We start from the raw sequence: 19,579 nt of genomic DNA on the forward strand, positions 1-19,579 counted from the left end.
CTTCATACAGGTAGATACTACCAAATACTGTTGTCAGTCCACAAGTGTGTGGATGTTAATTGAGCATACTCACCATGTGGAAGGTGCTTATAGAATTCCATTAGATTCTGCTCTTGATATTTGCCTTTGACATATCATTACACCGCAGATTAATTACTTCCTTTTAAAGGTTAGATGGATGCTCCTTATTTATACAGTTAAGTGGATTTTGAAATATGGAAATTTCCTGTGCACTTAGATTGAGATCCAAAAATGTAGCTGGAACTGCAGTTGAGTTTGGAAAACACATCCACTGCAAATTTGTGTGGGAATGGATATCTTGCTGCTCGTTTTAACTAGACAGCATGGGAAGTATATAAAGCAGCTTGACATAACTTGCAATTTAAACAGCATTAGTTGTCATCATAATGACTTTGTTGCAGTATAAATTTCACATATAAGTGCTGTTTTGCCTTGTAATTTTTAAGTTGAAGTTATTAAGAAACATTATCAAATCTGCAGCAAAAGCTAATTTTCAAATCCATTCAGTGTTCGTTAATAATAGGTGAGGGTGATACTCATTCAGAAAAAATTCACGTTTGGTCCTGAGCTCAAAAAATTGCAATAAAACTTTATTACTGCTATCAAACTGCTGTGTAGTTGGGCAAGTCAGGATATTCAGTTTCTGTTTCTAATAAAAATGGAAGTAATGATAGTTAAGACTGCGAGAGTGAATGAAATTCACCATTGACTTTACTAGTTCATTAACATGACATTCAAATAGTTCCCACAAAATACCTGCTGATGAATAATATAAAGCATAAACATTGACTTTAAACATTTTACATTTTCACAAGCTTTGTAAATTTGCCCAGTAAACCTTTTTCTGCTCCACATGTCTTTACCACCATTAAGTTACTTCACATCTTAGCAGATTCTACTTTAATTAGCACTGATGTTTTCTCAAGTTGTTTAAAAATATTCTTTCTTGTAGTTGTTCCATGGAGACTGTTCACAGAGGGTACTTCTTGAGGCACTTCAAACTCAGTATTGACTTCCCTAGTAATCAATAGCTGGCAGTATTGGTAACATCTATTGACTCATCAAAAGCCAAATCATTTTGCCTTGTCTTTTAGCTGGCAATTGAAGTCTTCAAGCAACTGTCCTTGCTAAAAAGCTAGTGGTCTTCAACATGTTTTTCTCCTCTGGACACACTTTTTGGCTGCTGCAGTCAAACACAATTAACTTGAACTCACCATCAATAAAGAGCATTCTTTGCTTGGCTAACAAATGAGCCACTTGGAAAGTAAGTGGCTTGCACCCTCATTCTCATTTTTTTTGTGTTTGAATAAATTCTATTGTGATGAGATATTCTGTTTTAAAGTTTTCTCATTGTTCTTACTGTTGCTTTTCTGTGAGTTGGGGATATTGTGATGAGTGCTTAGTCTGGTAATGTGAAAATAAATTGTATTCTTTTAACACAGCTGAAGTGTCATTGCATAATAAACATGATGCTTTGCCATATAATTGTATAACAAAATAATCCACATTCAACTGTGCCTTAAAAGCGTAACACTCAAAGTTCACTTTACTTTTTTTTTACATGATTAATATTCATTAGTAATAAAAATAATAAAATGTCTGTATGACGGTATGTGTGGCACTTGAGATGCTGTCAAATTATAACTGCATCACTGAGATTTGTAGTGTGTTGAACAGCAGTGTAAAGCAGTGAGAGCACCACATATGGTCTCTGTCACAACTATTCAACTCTGCCTTTGTAGCATGAAAGCAGCCATAGACAATATGTAAATGAATGAGTATGGCTGTGTTCCAATAAAATTTTATTTATGGACACTGAAATTTGAATTTCATATAGTTTTTATGTGTCACGAAGTATTCTTTTGATTTTTTTTTAACCCATTTAAAAATGTAAGTACCATTCTTAGCTCGTGGGCCAAATAATAACAGGAGGTGGGCTGGATTTGACTTGTAGACTGTATTTTGCCAACCTCTGTTCTAGACCACGTTGGAAATATTTGGATGTTGGAGGTTAATTTTTTTTAACCTAATTGAGTGACACAACTTATCAAAAGATAACTTTTCTTCACTTTATAAAAGGAAGGGTCATTTTGAAGTAACATCAAGAATTATGATAATGTTAAAGAAAATGCATCATAGCACATTTGGGAGTTAGAAATAAATGAGATAATTCCAGCTCCCATATGAACTTAGATGTTGAAGCAGTGCATGGTCTTGGAAAGAGCACGAATTTGGGGACCAAACAAATTTAATTTGATTCTCAGCTTCTTCACTTTCCTTGTGAGAACGGTGGCAAGTTATTTGACCTCTTAGCATCAGTTTCCTCACCTCGGATTGGAGTAATGCCTTCTTTGCAGCATGTCTCTGAAGTTTAGCAATGATATTTATAATAGCTCTCCATGCAAGCTGCCATTTACCGTTACTTTCGTGATAAACTAACACTGAAAACTGAGCAGCACCTTTATTTCTCACACAGAGTGTATGCTTCTGCTCCTTGAGACAAGAATAAGGTCTGGTATTTATTAAACTGTGTCTTAGATTGAAGCTGTCATTCCTATCTGTTTAAAAATATTTGCACCCTAATTCTGTCGTGTTGCACAATTGACTATTTTGACTCAATTAATGGCATTGATAAATTCAAAATCATTAATTCTATACCTTTTTTGATAAAAATAACAAACAGCAGAGGGCAAGGGCAAAACCCTATATCAAGTCACTCTAATCCTGCCCTAAGGTGAATATCAATCCACTGAACGCATAACACGATACCTAAGTGGTCTCTCTAATCCTTCTCCACCACTTGACTACCATTAGCTATTTATGTTTTTCTGAAATCTAGGTGAACCATTTAGTCCATTTCTTTGCCCTCCCATTCTCATTATCCCATCTGAAAAAGGAACTGGATTTAGTTTGCAATGTCTTTTCCTAGTGAATCCATGTTTACTTCTAAAGATCACCATTTCTAATATTACAAATTGCCTTTTAACTAATTCAGTCTAATCTTACTTGGAATCAACATTATTTACCAACCTGTAGCTGTATAATCTACCCTTTTCTTTTTTTAAAATAGGAATTTCATTTCCAGTCTAGTCTTTTTGACTTGCTCCATTTACCACCTGCCAAGTCTCTCAGGATGGCTTTTGTCCAGATCTGGAGACTTAGTTGTTCTTTGAAAATATTTGTACCTGTGATGGGCTTCATTTCCTTCTTGCTTTTCCCCCTCATCCCCCACTTAACTTTCTAGACTGAAGATTATTCTTGATTAAAAAAAAGATGGTAAAAGAAAATTTTTAAAGAAGCTAAGTCTTACATTCTTTTTGTCATTCCTCAACCCTTTCCTTACATTTGGCTCTACACGTAGTTTATAAAACCCTTTTTTATTGACTTTAGCTTTTTTTTTTTTCCTTTTAAGAAATCATCAGCTAATTGGGGGGGGGCGGTGCTTAAAGATTTTACCATTTTTTATATTCATTTCCTATGCACACTATTTATTTCCAGTCTTTTAAGAGTCAAACTTGTCAGAAGAGACATTTTTTGCAGGCTTGCTCCTTTTTTCCCCCCTTATCAGAGCCGTTTTTAATTGCAGAACTGGAATCACAGTCTTGAGTTCCCTTCACTAGGTATCACCAGTCTTAAGATGAGATGATCACATTCTCTCAAGATTCCTGACCCTACCACTTTATCAATCACTTCCTTCTTGCTGGTCATTTTGGTGGTCCAGAGTAGTAACTTCAATTTTTGCTACCTCTGTTTTCTGGAAGACTAGTTTTTTTGGCATATAAAGAATTGTCAGATGCTCTGGTTATGTTAAAATAAGAGTTGGAGCTGTTGTTTGGACAATTGGAGCTCTCTATAATGACTAAATTTTGTTTCCCAATTCTGGGCTTTTTAAATTAAGGTTTATGTATTCAACTACTTTTTTTTTTAACACCTTGTTTCAGGCAATGGGCTGTGTGCTTAAATCTGATTTTCTTTTTCTGGCCTGGCATTCTGTAATGTATTTTCATAATTGTATCCTGATGTTTTCCTCTCTTCTTTTCCCACATATTTTCCACAGTGCATTTTACCTTGGGTGTCCAAGTTTCAGTGTTATAAGTCCAGGATACTTCCCTATACCTCTCTTCTCATTTGTGTGTATTCCAATCAGGAATCTCGCCATACCCAGTATCAGTAACTCCTGTGTCATATCTACCATGCCCTGTTTTTATCTAAGTCTTGTTGTTTATAGCTCTTGTCTGTACATTAGTGTGAAGACTGCTGGGTGTTGTTTTCAAACTTCCTGCTTAAGTTCTCTTCTTGAGTGAATCACTTGGCCATCTCTAACCTGATGGTGTATATAACAGCCACTTTCTTGTTTTTTATCTATCTTTTCACCCGCCTCCTCATTCAGTTAAAAAAATCTCTTTAACAAGTCAAATATACTCATACCAATATCTCATGAGATGACATTCTACCCATTTTAAATTGTGCCTTGGAAATTAAAGTCTCATTTAAAAATATCATATGGGCAAGAAAATCACTTACTTCCTTCTTGTACTTTGTATTTTGTCCTGAATCCCATACTGACTTTGTCAGGATGCCCTAAATATTCTATAGTCAGCTTTTTTTGGAATTTAATATTATAAATTGTGTATAAATATGTATATATATAAAATGAATTATAAAAATTTGGCAATTAGAGTATTTTTCCTCCACAGTAATTGGTTCTTAAGTTACTTAAATGGCAACAACAGCTGAAAATAGTACGTTGACAAATTAACATCCGGACAATACCGTATGGTCTCTTCTACAGGTTTGGCTGGTAGAAGACCGAAAGAGAGGACTAAGAATTGAAAGTACTTATTTTTCATATTCAAGAAAGGTTTAAGACTATTCTTTAGTCAAAGTCCCAAGTTGCGAACAAGCAACCACTGTTAATCAAGATAACTTCCAATCAATTCACAAGCGCTGACAGTGAATCAGTGACAGTATCACTGCAGTGGCCCTGCTTCTGAAAATGAGCAAGTCGACAGCAACCTGACTCCAGCTTTCTGAAGCGGAGCAAATCAGTGCCAGCCCCACGTTTGCGGACAACAGCTGAGCAGAAGTGCCTCACTCCAGGGGCCACACTGCTGAAAGGCAGCTGGCCAGCAGCAGCCTTCCTCCCGTGACACACCCCAGGGGTTTTAGCAGCCTTTTTGGTTTCCCTAAACCCTGCTGCACCATTGTAAATAGTTCATTTTTTACATTTTTCTCTATTACTCTGTGTTCTCTCTCTCCTTCTGTGAAGCTGACTGATACATTGAGGTACTAGGAAAAAAATTTTTTTGAGTAGTGGATTTTAATGTAAAAAAATATTTGGAAAGTACTGCCCTAAATCATCGGGGAATATTATATTCATTCCTTATGTGGTACTTAAGAAAACAGAAAACTATATATTCTATATATTAATAGTATATAGGAAGATTTCTATCCTAATGTATTAAACAAGATCTGACACCTGGATCAACAAAGCTTTCATGGTCAAGACTATCTACTTGTGCTGACTCATTTCTCAAGAAGGCCTGCTTGGCAAAGTAGATTAAGCCTCCTTTGTGCACATCTTAAGAGAAACAGCTCTGAGTTTTAGGTCTCTCACAGAAGGATCAACTATTATCAGTGGTGTTGGGCAGCTAGAGTCTCAGCTACTGGGGGGATATGGGACCCTGAAGGAAAGGTAGCAATGAGAAACTGGGCACCGTTAGGGCATAGGGTGCTGTGGTTGAAGGTTTGGACTTTATAGTTGGATAAACCTGTGTTTAAGTCATGGTTCTGACACTGGATGGCTCTATGACCTTGGGTAAACTGCTTAACCTCTCTAAACCTCAGTTGCCTCATTTCAAGAAGGAAATTAATAACACTGATTTTACTAAGTTTTGGTGAGGAAGATGTGATATGTTAATTGTAGCCAAGTTTGGCTCATAGTAGGTGCTCAATGAATAGTAGCTGTTATTGGCTATTATTTAAGCAGTACCGGGCAGAAAATTACCAAGGAAAAGATGATGTGATGGAAACCTCGATTGTACACTTAGCATGAAACTGAGGCATATGTTTGTACTAATTCAAATATTTGTGAATGATGCGTTTGTGGCAAGGAACAAATCAATGGGGAAATAAAATTTGGTTTGGAGATAACAGAAAAAAAGACTACTGAGAGAGATGGTAGTGATTCCAGTGACTAAGTGTCATATGTTCCCTCGCTCTCTTCTCTTCTCTTCCACCTCAGCAGAGACACATTGGCTTCAGAGAAGGAGGACTGGAATAGGAAATTAGAAATGTGTTCTGTTCAGGAATTAACCCCTAACTAGCTTTGTCAATCTTTCTGGGTATCCATTTCATCTCTAAGGGTACTGTTAGGGACTGAAAGTTTGTATCCCCTCAAAATTCATATGTTGAAACCGTAACACCCAGTGTGATGGTTTTAGGAGGTGAGGCCTTTGAGAGGTAATTAGATGAAGTCATGAGGGTAGGGCCCCCACTATGGGGTTAGTGTCCTTATAAGAAGAGGAAGAGAGACCTGAGTTCTCTTTCTCTCTCTCTCTCTCTCTGCCACGTGAGGGCACAGCGAGAAGGTAGCCCTCTGCAAGCAAGGAAGAGGACTCTCACCAGGTACCAAATCTGCCATTCCAGCACCTTGATCCTGGACTTCCCAGCCTCCAAAACTGTTGTTTAAGAAACCCAGTCTATGGTATTTTGTTTTGCCAGCTTAAGCAGACTAACACAGATTTTGATACCAAAAAATGGAATGCTCTTGTAACAAATACCTAAAACTGTAAAAGTGGCTTTGGAATTGGGCAAGGGGTAGAAGTTGGAAAAATGTTGAGGTACATGCTAGATAAAACTGAGATTGCCGTGATGGGACTATTAAAGGTGATTCTAGTGAGGACTCAGAAAGAAAAGAGGAGAGCCGTAGAGAAAGCCTCCATCTCCTTGGAGAGTAAGAATACATAAATTATGCCAGCAAAAAATGTTGGTAGAAAAATTGATAGTAAAGGCTGTTCTAGTGAGGTCTCAGACCGATATGAGGAAAAGGCTATTGGACAATGGAAAATAGGTGATTCGTGTTACAAAGTGGCAGTGAACTTGGCTGAACTGTCTTATAGTGTTTTGTGGAAGGTAGGACTTGTAAGTGATGAAATTGGATATTTAGTTGAGCAGATTTCTAAGCAAAGTGTTGAAGGAGGAGCTTGGTTCCTCCTGACTGCTTAGAGTAAAATGTGAGAGGACAGAGATGAATTGAAGAAGGAATTGCTAAGCAAAATGGAACCAGAACTTAAAGATTTGGAAAATTCTCAGCCTATCCATATTGCAAAAACTGGAACAGCTTGTTCTGAGAAGAACATTAAGAGTGTGGCTGAACAACCATTTGATAAGGAGATTAATATGGGTGTGAACCACAGACAAAATCAACTACCCCAGGAGAAACACTGCCACTTTGAACTGAAGGGAACAGAGTTGGGATGAAGTGAAAGAAGGCTGTCAGATTTCTTAGATCCTACAGGACTGGATCATACAGCTATCCAGCTGTGAACATGTGCTATTCTTTTTTTTTTTTTTAATTTATTTTATGGAAGTATAGTTGATTTACAATGTTGTGTTAATTTCTACTGTACAGCAAAGTGATTCAGTTATACAGATATATACATTCTTTTTCATATTCTTTTCCATTATGGTTTATCACAGGATACTGAATATAGTTCCCTGTGCTATACAGAAACCTTGTTGTTTATCCACTCTCTATATAATTGTTTGCATCTGCTAATCCCAAACGCCCTATCCATCACTCCTTCACCCCCCAACCCCCTTGGCAATCACAAGTCTGTTCTCTATGTCTGTGAGTCTGTTTCGTGGATAAGTTCATTTGTGTCATATTTTAGACTCCACATATAAGTCATAATCATATGGTATTTGTCTCTCTCTTTCTGACTTTCTTTACTTAGTATGATAATCTCTAGGTCCATTCATGTTGCTGCAAATGGAATTATTTCATTCTTTTTTAGAACATATGCTATTCTTCAAGACAAGGAAAGAATGATCTAGAAGGCAATTCAGAGATCATAAGAGCTGCCTGCATATTTTCTAAGGTTGGGGCCATCACCTCAGTTTCAACAGGTCAGACAGTGGCTGCCTGGAGCCTTGCGGGTGGGGCTGCCCAGAGCCTAAGGATTGTGACCCATCAGGCAGAGCTACAGGTGAGATTGCTGTGCCAGTGGCCTTAAGGCAGAGCATTGAACCAAAGGGGATTATTCCTGAGCTTTAAGATCTAATCATATTTGCCTTGCTAGGTTTTGGACTTGCTTGGGACCCGTCGCCCCTTTTTTCCTTCCAGTTTGCCTTTTGTAATGGGCATGTCTATCCTATGCCTGGCCCACCATTGTGTTTTGAAAGCACATAACTTATCTGGTTCCACAGGTTCATAGCTGGAGAGGAATTTTGCCTCAGGATGAATCATACCTCAAGTCTCTTATCTGATTTGTATGATATTTTGATGAGACTCTGGATTTTGGACTTTAGAATTCATGCTGGAACGAGTTAAGACTTGTGGGGCTGTTAGGATGGAATGAATATATTTTGCCTATAAGAGTGACATGATTTCTGGGGATGAAATGTTATGGACTGAATGTTTGTGTCCCCCTAGAATTCGTATGTCGAAGCCTCTAACCCCCAATGTGATGGTATTTGGAAGTGGGGCCTTTGGGAGGTATTTAGATTTAGATGAAGTCATGGCTGGGGGAGGGGGGGCGCTATGATGAGATTAGTGTCCTTATAAGAAGAGGAAGAGAAACTGGAGCTCTCTCTCTGCCCCCCACCACTGAGGACACAGTGAGAAGGCAGCTATTTGCAAGCCAGAAAGAGAGCTCTCACCAGGAACTGAATTTGCTGGTACCTTGATCTTGAACTTCCCAGCTTCTAAAACTGTGAGAAATAAATGTCTATTGTTTAAGCCACCCAATCCACGGTATTTTGTTATAGCAGCCTGAGATGACTAATACAGAAACTGGTTGAGAAAACTAACAAAGTTTCCATGAAGATGATTCTATTAGCCTTTGACATCTTCACAAGAATGTGATAATCAAATGAAATAATACATTGGGAAGACACTGTGATCTCTAAAGTGGGGATTTCCACACCTAGCTGGAAGTCAGAGTCACTTATAGATAGTACTTTTTTCTTGTTTTTTTTTTTCAAAGAAGATTCTTGGGCCCTACTCCTAGGCATTGTGATGGAGGAAAAGAGAAACTATTCTTAAAGAACTCCTCTAAAAATTCTCATGTATCACCAGTTTTGGGATGCATTACTCTGAAACAACCTTCCTAAGTTGTCCTTGAAGGTGGTGACTTAAATAAGGTAAACTCTGAGAGTTGGCTACTGAGATGTCTCTTTAAAATACCCTCTTCCCTGGTATGGTACTCTTAGTGCTGTTCGGCAAGTATTTCTGGTTCTCCCCTTGTCCAGTCACATGATAGTGCTATACTTCCTGCTCGCTTGTGGTTGGGTAAGGCCCTGTGACTCACAGCCTAGACCATTGTTTTCTGAGTCCACTCAGTGTTTTAGCTCCTGACTGGCCTCCCTCCACAGACCTGGGCCAACACTTGCCCCGTTTCCTGTTAGATTCTTCCCTCAGTAAACAGTCAAGCCCCTCCAACCCCAAAGACACAAACAAAACACTCTCCGTTGATCATGCTCCCCCATCCAGTTATTCTCCTATTTTTCTTCTTTTCGCTCAGCCAAGCGTCTTGAAAGAAGAGTTACAATATTGTCCTATAATATTCCAGTGCCTGAATCAATGTGTAACATTACCACTGTGTGACCCTCCCAGGCCCAGCCTCTATGTGGTCTGCTTTGAGGTCCAGGACTGTAATGGTAAAAGCTATAGTATTTACTTCATTTGAAATACTTTTTTTTTTTTTGGTTTTGTGAGCATCCATAGCTAAGTATGTACAGATGTAAGGAAAAATTTAAAAACTGTTAGAAGTCAGGTGGTGTGACATTTAGGGGGATTTTTGGCTAAAACCCTTCTCCTGACCAGGTCCCAGGTTAATTAATAGGTTCTTTTCGTAAGACAGTGAGTGAAAGGTCCAGAACACCAAGGGACAGATTCTGTCTCTTCAGCAAAGACCCTTTTATTTTCCACTTAATATAAAGTGGTTATTAGATATTGTCCTCACCAGTTTCTCAGTTCTCTCCTGATGTAGCTTCTTTCCTTGAATTATTCAAAAAGCCTAAAGAGTGAAAACAGCCAAATGAGAGGTGTGTCTGTGGTTAAGCTCCATGATGTAATCTGGTCATTCCTCCCTTTTTAACACACCAAAGAACATCAACAATAATGATATTCAAGCCCAATTTAACCTTTCACAAGACAATGAGAAGTAGATTTCCTCTCTTCTCAAATAGAAATATTCAAAAATGAAAATATTCAAAAGTTCTCGTGCCACAGAGAAAGATAAAATGATTAAAAATGATTGCTTGGGGTTGTTTCCTCCCCTGGTTAAAAGCTATATAAATTACTCCTGGGGAACAAAAGAGCATGTTTTGTGTTACACTGATATCCAGGAGATGGCTCATTTTTATCCCAGAGGAAGGAAGAATGGCCATTTGGCCAGAGGCCAAGAAACCTTGGCCGAGTTTTCTAGAAGCCCCCTGACAAAGATAGGCCTAGATGAAGAGGGGAAACTTTCATTTATTAACTTAAATAATTTTTCTTTAAAAGTGGTGAGATTGTGAGTGAATTTAATGTTTTAGATTTTTTTTCCAGTGTTTTGCAAATGAAAATTTAAAACCAATGAAATGAGTGGAAAGATGAGGAAACAGAAACTTTGGATACAGGCGCTTCTTTCAGGAAGCTTGGCTGAGAGAAAAGGAGAGAGGAATAACTGGATGTTTTGCTTGTGTTTTTATGATTGGAGCAGCTTGAATGTGTTTGTTTACTGGGGGAAGAATCTATCAGTGAAGATGAGGTAAAAGCTGCTGGAGAGAATGATGTGGAGGAAAGGAAATCCCTGGGGGAATGAGCTAGGATTCCAAAGAAAGGGGAAAGTGGAAAAGAGAAAGGGCTAGTTGGGCTTTGTAGAGATGATATGTGTGAGGGAAGTGAGAAAGTCATTCAACTTGAGATATACCTGAGCCTGAGAGGAGGCTGCCTGCCCGTGGGTTGCTGTTTATCTGGAAGAAAATGGAACCATTAAGACACTGGGGGTGGTTCTGAAAAAAGTCAGAGAGCAAGCACAATTATTTCAAACTTAATTTTGTTATAATATTTGCTACCCATGACCTTCAGTTTTTCTTTAGGCAATGTATAGTTAATGACATAAAAATTATTGAATAATAATATAGTAGTTAAAAATGAAAGAAAGCCTTCACCTGCTGCTATGATAATAATCTACTTTTTAAAAGACCTTTTCATATAAGTAGTGTTTCATAAGCAAGTTGCTCTTTTAAGGAGTCCTTGGTAATATCAGTTGTATTATGCATTTAGTTGACATTTTATGAATGTTTCATATTAATCAGACTACATTGTTCTTGGTATAGATATAGAAATCTAGTTAGCTCAAGATCTAAAAATTCAGTATTAATGCAACTCAACGTTTTACTTTCAGATATGTATAGACCATAAATTATAATCTTTATATATTTACGTGGGGTATGATATACAAAGGATAAAGTTTTCCCAAGTCAGATTGGTTAAAAATATAAATTTAAATTCTATTTCAGAACAAAATAAAGTTTTAACCAGCTACGGTCTGAGTCTTTATGATGATTTAGACATAAATATGTAAGTTCTATTTGCAGTTATGTCTATATATCAATTCACCTAAGACATTTCTTCCTCTAGCAGGAAAAATTAGATTTTACTTATCTCTTTCCATCCTTTGTGCTTTCACAATATAGGTACAGTGAATAAATTGTGTGTGTTGCTAAATAAAGATTAGGGGCCAAAAAGAATATGAATGCAGATCAGCAACATTCTCAACTGCTAATCTAAAAGTGTTCTTTCCTAGTAGGCATGTTATCATTGAAAAGATATTATTCCCTAATTAAAAAAAATTAAAACCCTCAAAATAAGCAAACTCTTGTGTGTTTTCACTACGTGTAAGCACAGATGGAGAATTCTTTCTATCTAACTTCTATCTAACATTGAGATCAAGTTCCCATAAAAATTCACTATTTTAACTATGTACAATTCAGTGGCATTAAGTACATCATGCAACCAATACCACTATCTAATTCTAGAACATTTTCATCACTCTCAAAAGAAACCCTGTACCCATTAAGCAGGCACTTCCCATTCCCCCTCAACACCCCAGCCTCTGGCAGCCTCTAATCTACTTTCAGTCTCTATTGATTTGCCTATACTGAACATTTCATCTAAATCCAATTACACAGTATATGGCCTTTTGAAACTGGCTTCTCTCATTTAACCTAAAGTTTTCAAGGTTTATCCAACTATATCATGTAAGAGTACTTCCTTCCTTTTTTTGGCTGAATAATATTCTGTTGTATGTATGTACCATTTTTGTTTATCCATGTGTGTACCATTTTTGTTTATCCATTCATCAGTTAAGGGACATTTGGATTGTTTCTGCCTTTTGTCTATTATGAATAGTGATGCTATTAATATTGGTGTACAAGTTTTTGTGTAGACTTAGGCTCTCAAATTTCTAAGATAGAATTTCGGGGCCACGTGGTAACTCTATGTTTAACATTTTGTGGAACTGTCAAACTTTTCCACAGCGATCGTACTTTTCTCATTCCCACCAGCAGCAATATATGAAGATTCCAGTTTCTCCACATCCTTGTCAACACTTGTTACTTTTCATTTTTCAGAATAATTTTTTAAAGTAGAGCCATCCTAGTGGGTATGAAGTGGTATCTCATTGTGGTTTTGGTTTGAATTTCTCTAATGACTAATGGTCTTGAGCGTCTTTTCATGTGTTTATTGACCATTTGTATGTATATTGGAGAAATGTATGTTTGAGTCCTTTGCTCATTTTTTATTGAGTCATTTCTCTTTTTGTTGTTGAGTTGTAAGAGTTTTTTATATATTCTGGATACTAGACCCTTATCAGTTATATATTCTTGAATATTTTCTCTCATTCTGGGTTCTATTTTATTTTATTTATAATGTTTTTGATGCACAAAAGTTTTAAATTTTGATGTTCAATTTATCTATTTTTTCTTTTGTTCCTTGTGCTTTTGCTAAACCATTGTCTAACTCAAGGTGAAGAAGATTTTCACCTGTGTATCTTTCTGAAAGTTTTACAGTAGTACCTCTTACATTTAGGTCTTTGATCCATTTTGATTTAATTTTTGTATGTGGTGTGAGGGTCCAAATTAATTTTACATGTGGATCTCTAATTGTCGAAACCTGTTTTTGTCTTGTGGCTGCCTAGCCTTCTTTTTAGGGTGGCCAGGCAGGAGGCCATTTTTTCTCTAGGTGTTGACCTAGAACAAATAGACTACCAGTTATTTCTCCAGCAAAAATGGATTTATTTAGGATCAGCAGAGAATTGCAGTTCTGGGTCTGCTGTCATGGTGAACCACATGGAAATTCCCACTCAGCAAGGGAAAGAGAGCACTTTTATAGAGGGGAGAAGGAAGTTGTGTGACTATAATAAACAAAGAGTCCATGGCTTTTCATTGGTTGAGTTCTTGCCAGGAAAGAAGAGGAGTCTTTCTTCTTCCTGTTGGGCTCTGCTATTGTTGCAGGGCATGAGAGCTTCCCCTGCTGGTCTCCTAACTCTATTTGAATTAGGTTTCTGTTTATTAATTTCTTTACATTTCCCCCTTTTGATCAAGATCTTTCCCTAAAAGCATCATGAGTAAGAGTCAGGTTTTCCAGTGTTAGAGGCTTCTGAGTATTGAGGGACACCTCAATACCAGGAAGGACCTTTCCTGGGTGTAGTGTCTCATATGGATGGGTAAGTGGTCAGATTGGAAACCTAATGAGGTCACATTCAAGTAACAAGGAGGGTTAAGAGGGAAAACTCTCAGACACTTTTATCTAAAGTCCACATGTTGTCAAGATTATAGACATTGGAGATCATCTGAAGTGTTATGTCATCATCAGAGTTTTGGCAATAATCTTCCAGCGGCCCTGGTCTGGATATTTTGAGAAAGCCATTTCATCAATTATTGTCTGCTTTGATTCCAGGAAATCTCTATTTTCAGGTCACCAGATGATGTGCAGTTGCAGTCTAGTTTGGTGCTTACTTTAGGTGTGTTACATGAATCCAAGAGTCTGTTCCCTGGAGTTTGGTAGTACCAGGGTTGGTTAGCAATACCTGATAAGGACCGTTCTGATAAGGTTGAAAGGAGTCTCTCTGGAGGTGTCTTTTCCAATAAAGGAAATCTCCAGGTTGCAAGGTGTGATGCTTAAGTCTCCCAAGAGTGCACTGTGAAAAGATTGCTCTACCAAAACTTGGTGTGTTTTTTTTTTGGCCACACTACACACCATACAGGATCTTAGTTCCCTAACCAGGGATCAAATCTCTACCCCCTGCAGTGGAAGCACAGAGTCTTAACCACTGGAGTGCCAGGGAAGTCCCAAAACATGGTTATTTTTAATAGACGCAGTTAGGCCTTTGCTATATTGGATTATCTCTTTTTTTGTCAATTGTGGGTCAAAAGAGGCAAGAGTCAAGTGCATTGGGCATCCTGTGACTATTAGAAAGGGTTGAGAGTTTATAGTTTCAAAAGGGGTGGATCTAAGTTTTAGAAGCAATGCTTTTGGTCAAAGTATTTAGAGGGCCTCTACAAATTTTACCAAATGAGTCTTAATAATGCCATTAGTGTGTTCTACTAAACCAGAAGATTGAGGGTGGTAAATGAAGTGAAAGTGTTGTAAAACCAGCCAAACAGCACAGACTTGTACCTAGCCAGTAAAATGGGTTCCTCAATCACTAGGAAGTTTGAGAGGAGTTACCCAGGTAGTGATAATATTTTTTCAAAAGGACTTTAGCCACAGAAGAGGCAGTAACCTGTCTGCAAGGGAAGGCTTCAGTCCAATGTGGAAATATACAGACCATGACTAAAATATATTTATATCCATTAGGGGAGGAGTTTGTATGACATCTATGTGCCAGGCCCTAAATTGTCCATTAGGCAGTTTAAAATGTCCAGGAACTGTACGAACAGGCTTCCCTGGGTTGTAATTCAAACAAGTGGGACAAGTGAGGTAGGGACTTTTTGTTAATGTTTTCCCAACCAATACTGATTCATGACTGCAATCATTTTTTCAGTAGACCAATGGCTTAATGCATGTACAGTGGTGAGGAGTGGTAAGAGTCTCTGGTAGGACTGAGTTGTTGTTTGGCCTAAACCAGAGCTTTTTCTTTTTATCAAACCAGCAATTGTTGAATTTTCAGTCTTATTTTTCCTTTTCTAGGGCCAATTATTGGGTTCTCTAACCAGTTTTTCTAAGTTATCATTTGGGGAAATATCCCTTTGGACCATGACAGAGACATGGTGCCTGTTGGTTCCTTTAAAGGCATCATTCCTTGCAGAAATGGTAGCAAGGTGAATTCCTGTAACTTCCAGAGAGTCAAATTTAGAATGCCCCAGAATCTTAGCAATAGCTAAAGTTAAAGGTAAACGTATTGTATCCAGTAATTCCTGAACATAAGGGCCATTTAAAATTTTATTTCTGCTGGAAATAAGAAAGCCACATTGCTTCTGCAACATTCCAAAATCATGAGCTACTCCAAAAGCATATATGTTTTCAGTATAAATATTGGCAGTTTTGCCCTTGGCTAAAGTGCAAGCGCAAGTAAGAGCATATATTTCAGCCTGTTGGACCAAAGTAATCATAGGTCCTCAACAACATCAAAAGGAGTTACAATAGCATACTTAGCACGGTATTTGCCATTGTCACCTTTTAAATAAGAACCATCAGTGAACCATGAGAAGTCAGTGTTACTCAAAGGATTTCCTGCAGATCATCCCGAGGAGTCAGAAGGTTATCCATCAGTGTTAAGCAGTCGTGAGGGACTTCGTTAATGATGGGGGAGAAGAATAGCAGGGTTAAGGTTATTACACTGTAAAAGAATTATATGAGGAGCATTTAACAGAAGGACTTCATGAGGTGGCTGACTGAGAAATGTTGAGTATGATGAGAGTTCAGGAGGGCTTCTACTTGCATGAGGTACAAAAATGGTTAAAGGGGATCCCACAATGATTTTCCTGATGGCCTTAACCAAAAGGGCAGTGTCAGTAATGGCTCTAATGCAAGGGGAATATCCCCATGCCACGGGGTCCAGTTGCTGGCTATACTACCCTATGGGTTGATGGTGATCCCGCTGTGTTTCAGTGAGCACAACAGGAGCATTCCTTTCCTTTTCATAAACGAAAAGGTAAAACAGAGTCTGATAATTGGGATGTCCAAGGGAAGTTGTATACATCAAACTCTCCTTCAAGGCCTGAAAGTCTGTGTCATCCAGTTCGTACCATAAGATTGAGTTGAGGTTGTTTTTCTTTAGTAAAACATACAGAGCTTTGGCCATAAGAGAGAAATTTGGAATCCATTTTTCAGTATTAACCAGCTAGCTCAAGAAAACCTTGCAGTTGGCGCTTAGTTTTGGATTTGGGGAAACCTAGGGCACCTGAAGCCCATCTGGATCTAGGTGTTGCCCTTGTTCTGATATCAGAGGCCATAAATATCAAACCTGAGTTTGGTCAGACTGCAATTTTTCTTTGATGACTTTATGTCCCTTTAAGGCTAAAAGTTACAGCAAGTGGATACTCTCTTCCTATGAAGAGGTTTGAAATGGAGAGCAAAGAAGCAAATCATCCACATCCTGCAACAAGTAGAACCCCTAGGGGATTTTATATCACCCATATCAGCCTTCAGGTTTTGTGAGAAATACGAAGGACTCTCAGTAAAACCCTGAGACATTACTGTGGAGGTGAATTGTTTTTCTTCCCAAGTGAAGGCAAAAGGGTGTTTGCTAGATTCATCAACTGGAACACTAAAAAATGCATGTAATAAATCAATTACAGTAGAGAATTTGCTTCTGGGTGAACGGATGTTAGTAAAGTATGAGGGTTAGAAATGATAGGGTGTTGAATGATAACAGTGTTGTTTATTGCTTGGAAGTCCTGGACCAACCTCCAGGCTTGGCTCTTAGGTTTTCTCACTGGTAAAATAGGATTATTACAGGGACTAGTACAAGGGATAATAAGGCCTTGAGCCTTGTAATATACTTTGAGCTTTATGTCTTGAAGGGCTTCTTTACTTATAGAATATTGGTTAATTCTGGGAAGAGTTTTTAAAGGATCTGTTTGAATCTTGATCTGAAAAATCTTGCTTTGAATTTTGCCAAAAATAGTTGGAGATTTTGCCCATAAGGAGGATGGTGGCTGATGCAATAGGGACAAATGACCAGTGTTTGCAGCTTCAACTCTAGTACCATCAGGGATGGAACAAATAAAAGATGTTAAATTGTCACATGATTCACCTGGTTGGTTACTTGATGACTACTGTCAAATTCTAGAGTTATTTCTCCCTTTTGGGAGAAAGAATTTTGACATGATACTTTTAACAAGTCTCAGCCTAATAAATGGATGGGGTGGAGGAAGAAAGGAGGAAAGGGTGGGTATCTACAAAGGACCTAAACAAAAGGGAATAGGTTCAGAGACAGGAACCTCAAGGCTCATCAGAGATCTCCACTGTTTGAAATGTTTTAGTATTCCGAGGCAGGGACTGTTTTATAGTAGTGGGGCTGAGCACCAAGACTGTGGCTCTGGTGTCAAGACTGGAAGATATTCGTCCCCAGTTTGCAGAGATACTTCTTCAAGCTGACTAAGAGGGAGGATTGGGAAAAGCCCCTGTTGTTTCTTGGAGACCTGTCATTAAGAATTGGGAGGACGTTGGAAAGGCTGGTTAGAGGGGTGAAGGCACCTGAAGTGCTTGAATTTGTAACATTCTCTTTTCCAGTGTCCTGGCTCTTTGTAATAGTAGCAGAAACTAGGAGGGTTTTTGTTTTTGTTTAGGAGCCTTCATTTGCTGGAGTTAAAGATTAAGAATTTTCACGGCCTTCCTAGGAGGTGGCTCATCTAGAGTATGAGAGAGCTGGTTTGCCAGATGAACTAAATCTGGAGTGGACATAGTTTCCCATTCCATCCTGGTACTTTTTACTAGAAGAGAAAGGTTTCATTCAGCCCAGTGATAAACAGAGTTAAAAGCTACCCAGGTGGAATCAACATCTGAAGGGAGACCAGACTTTCTTTTTTTTAAATTAATTAATTAATTAATTAATTTATGGCTGTGTTGGGTCTTTGTTGCTGCACACGGGCTTTTCTCTAGTTGTGGCGAGCGGGGACTACTCTTCGCTGCGGTGCACGGGCTTCTCATTGTGGTGGCTTCTCTTGTTGTGGAGCATGGGCTCTAGGCACACAGATGTCAGTAGTTGTGGCCCAGCGGACTCTAGAGCTCAGGCTCAGTAGTTGTGGCTCGCGGGCTTTGTTGCTCCACAGCATGTGGGATCTTCCCAGACCAGGGCTCAAACCCATGTCCCCTGCTTTGGCAGGCAGATTCTTAACCAATGTGCCACCAGGGAAGTGCCCGGAATTTTCTTTAAAAGCAATCTGAAGTCAATTGTGACAGTAGTCATGAACAAGCTCATCAGCTTTTTGTGTGCAAGCCTGATTTTGGATCCAATCAACAGGCTTTGGAAAAGCCGTAGGTATTGCCCTGTGAAGTGGCCTAGTGATTGCCCAAGCCTGATCATGTAATAAGTTAGCAGGCTGTTCTCCCTGTTGTAATTTTAGAGACCTTTCCCAGTTAGTGGTTTTCACCCAATTCTGGACCAGGCCTTCACCAACAAGCATATGCACTAGTTGATGTAAGTCAGAGAAACCACATTGATACATTTGAATGGCTGGATTAAATTCCTCAGCACACCTGTGAGGGTCTTCCGTTACGTTAGGAAAATCTTTGACTATGGCTGGCAGTTCATCTCTAGTCCAGAGAATATTAGAATTTAATAAGAGTTTAGCCTCTGGACCCTCAGAAGGCTTAATTTTGAAGGGACAGTTCTGCTAAGTTCAGAGGAAAAGGGAGTGGGGAGAGTTCCACAGAGAAGGGGAGGCTGGGTGGGAGAATTAGTATGGGGCCACTGAGGGCACAGAGGAGGTGCAGGTGGCGTAGAAGGGAAGCAGGAAGATGGTGCCAGAGGTGGACGGAGCCTGAGCCTGAGAAGCTGAGGGAGGCAGACAAGAAGGTGCTGGAAGCAGAGCCTGAGACAGAGGCCAGGGAAGAAGAGCCTGAGGCTTTGGGAGCCATTTTATCTTTCTTTATTTGCCTCAGTTAATCTTAAAATCTTATTTTGCAGAGAGGCAATTTTAGGCTCCTGATAACATGTGGAAGTCTCAAAATACCAGTCAAGATAGGCATTCCATTCCGTTTTAGAAAGTTTGGAGCTATCATAGTTCAATTTGATTTTAAGAAAATTGGGGATTTCAAAAGTTCCCTGTAATGGCCATTGATATTCTAAATTGCCTTTGGTCAGGCCAATCCATTTGGTTAGACATGCGCATGAGGAAG

At 38.7% G+C, this 19,579-nt stretch overlaps 1 protein-coding gene across 1 annotated transcript in view; it reads left to right on the forward strand.

Annotated features, from left to right (window-relative positions):
* The window catches only part of CSNK1G3 (casein kinase 1 gamma 3), a 578,377-nt gene that overhangs the window by 141,581 nt on the left and 417,217 nt on the right, over window positions 1–19,579 (forward strand). Inside the window, exon 16 of the mRNA XM_082380715.1 lies at window positions 974–8,231. The gene's annotated coding sequence lies outside the window, so the exon portion shown is untranslated. The remainder of the gene's footprint in view (window positions 1–973; window positions 8,232–19,579) is intronic.

Source organism: Balaenoptera borealis (genome assembly GCF_965194805.1).
Source record: "Balaenoptera borealis genome assembly, chromosome: 2".
NCBI classification, from domain to species: domain Eukaryota; kingdom Metazoa; phylum Chordata; class Mammalia; order Artiodactyla; family Balaenopteridae; genus Balaenoptera; species Balaenoptera borealis.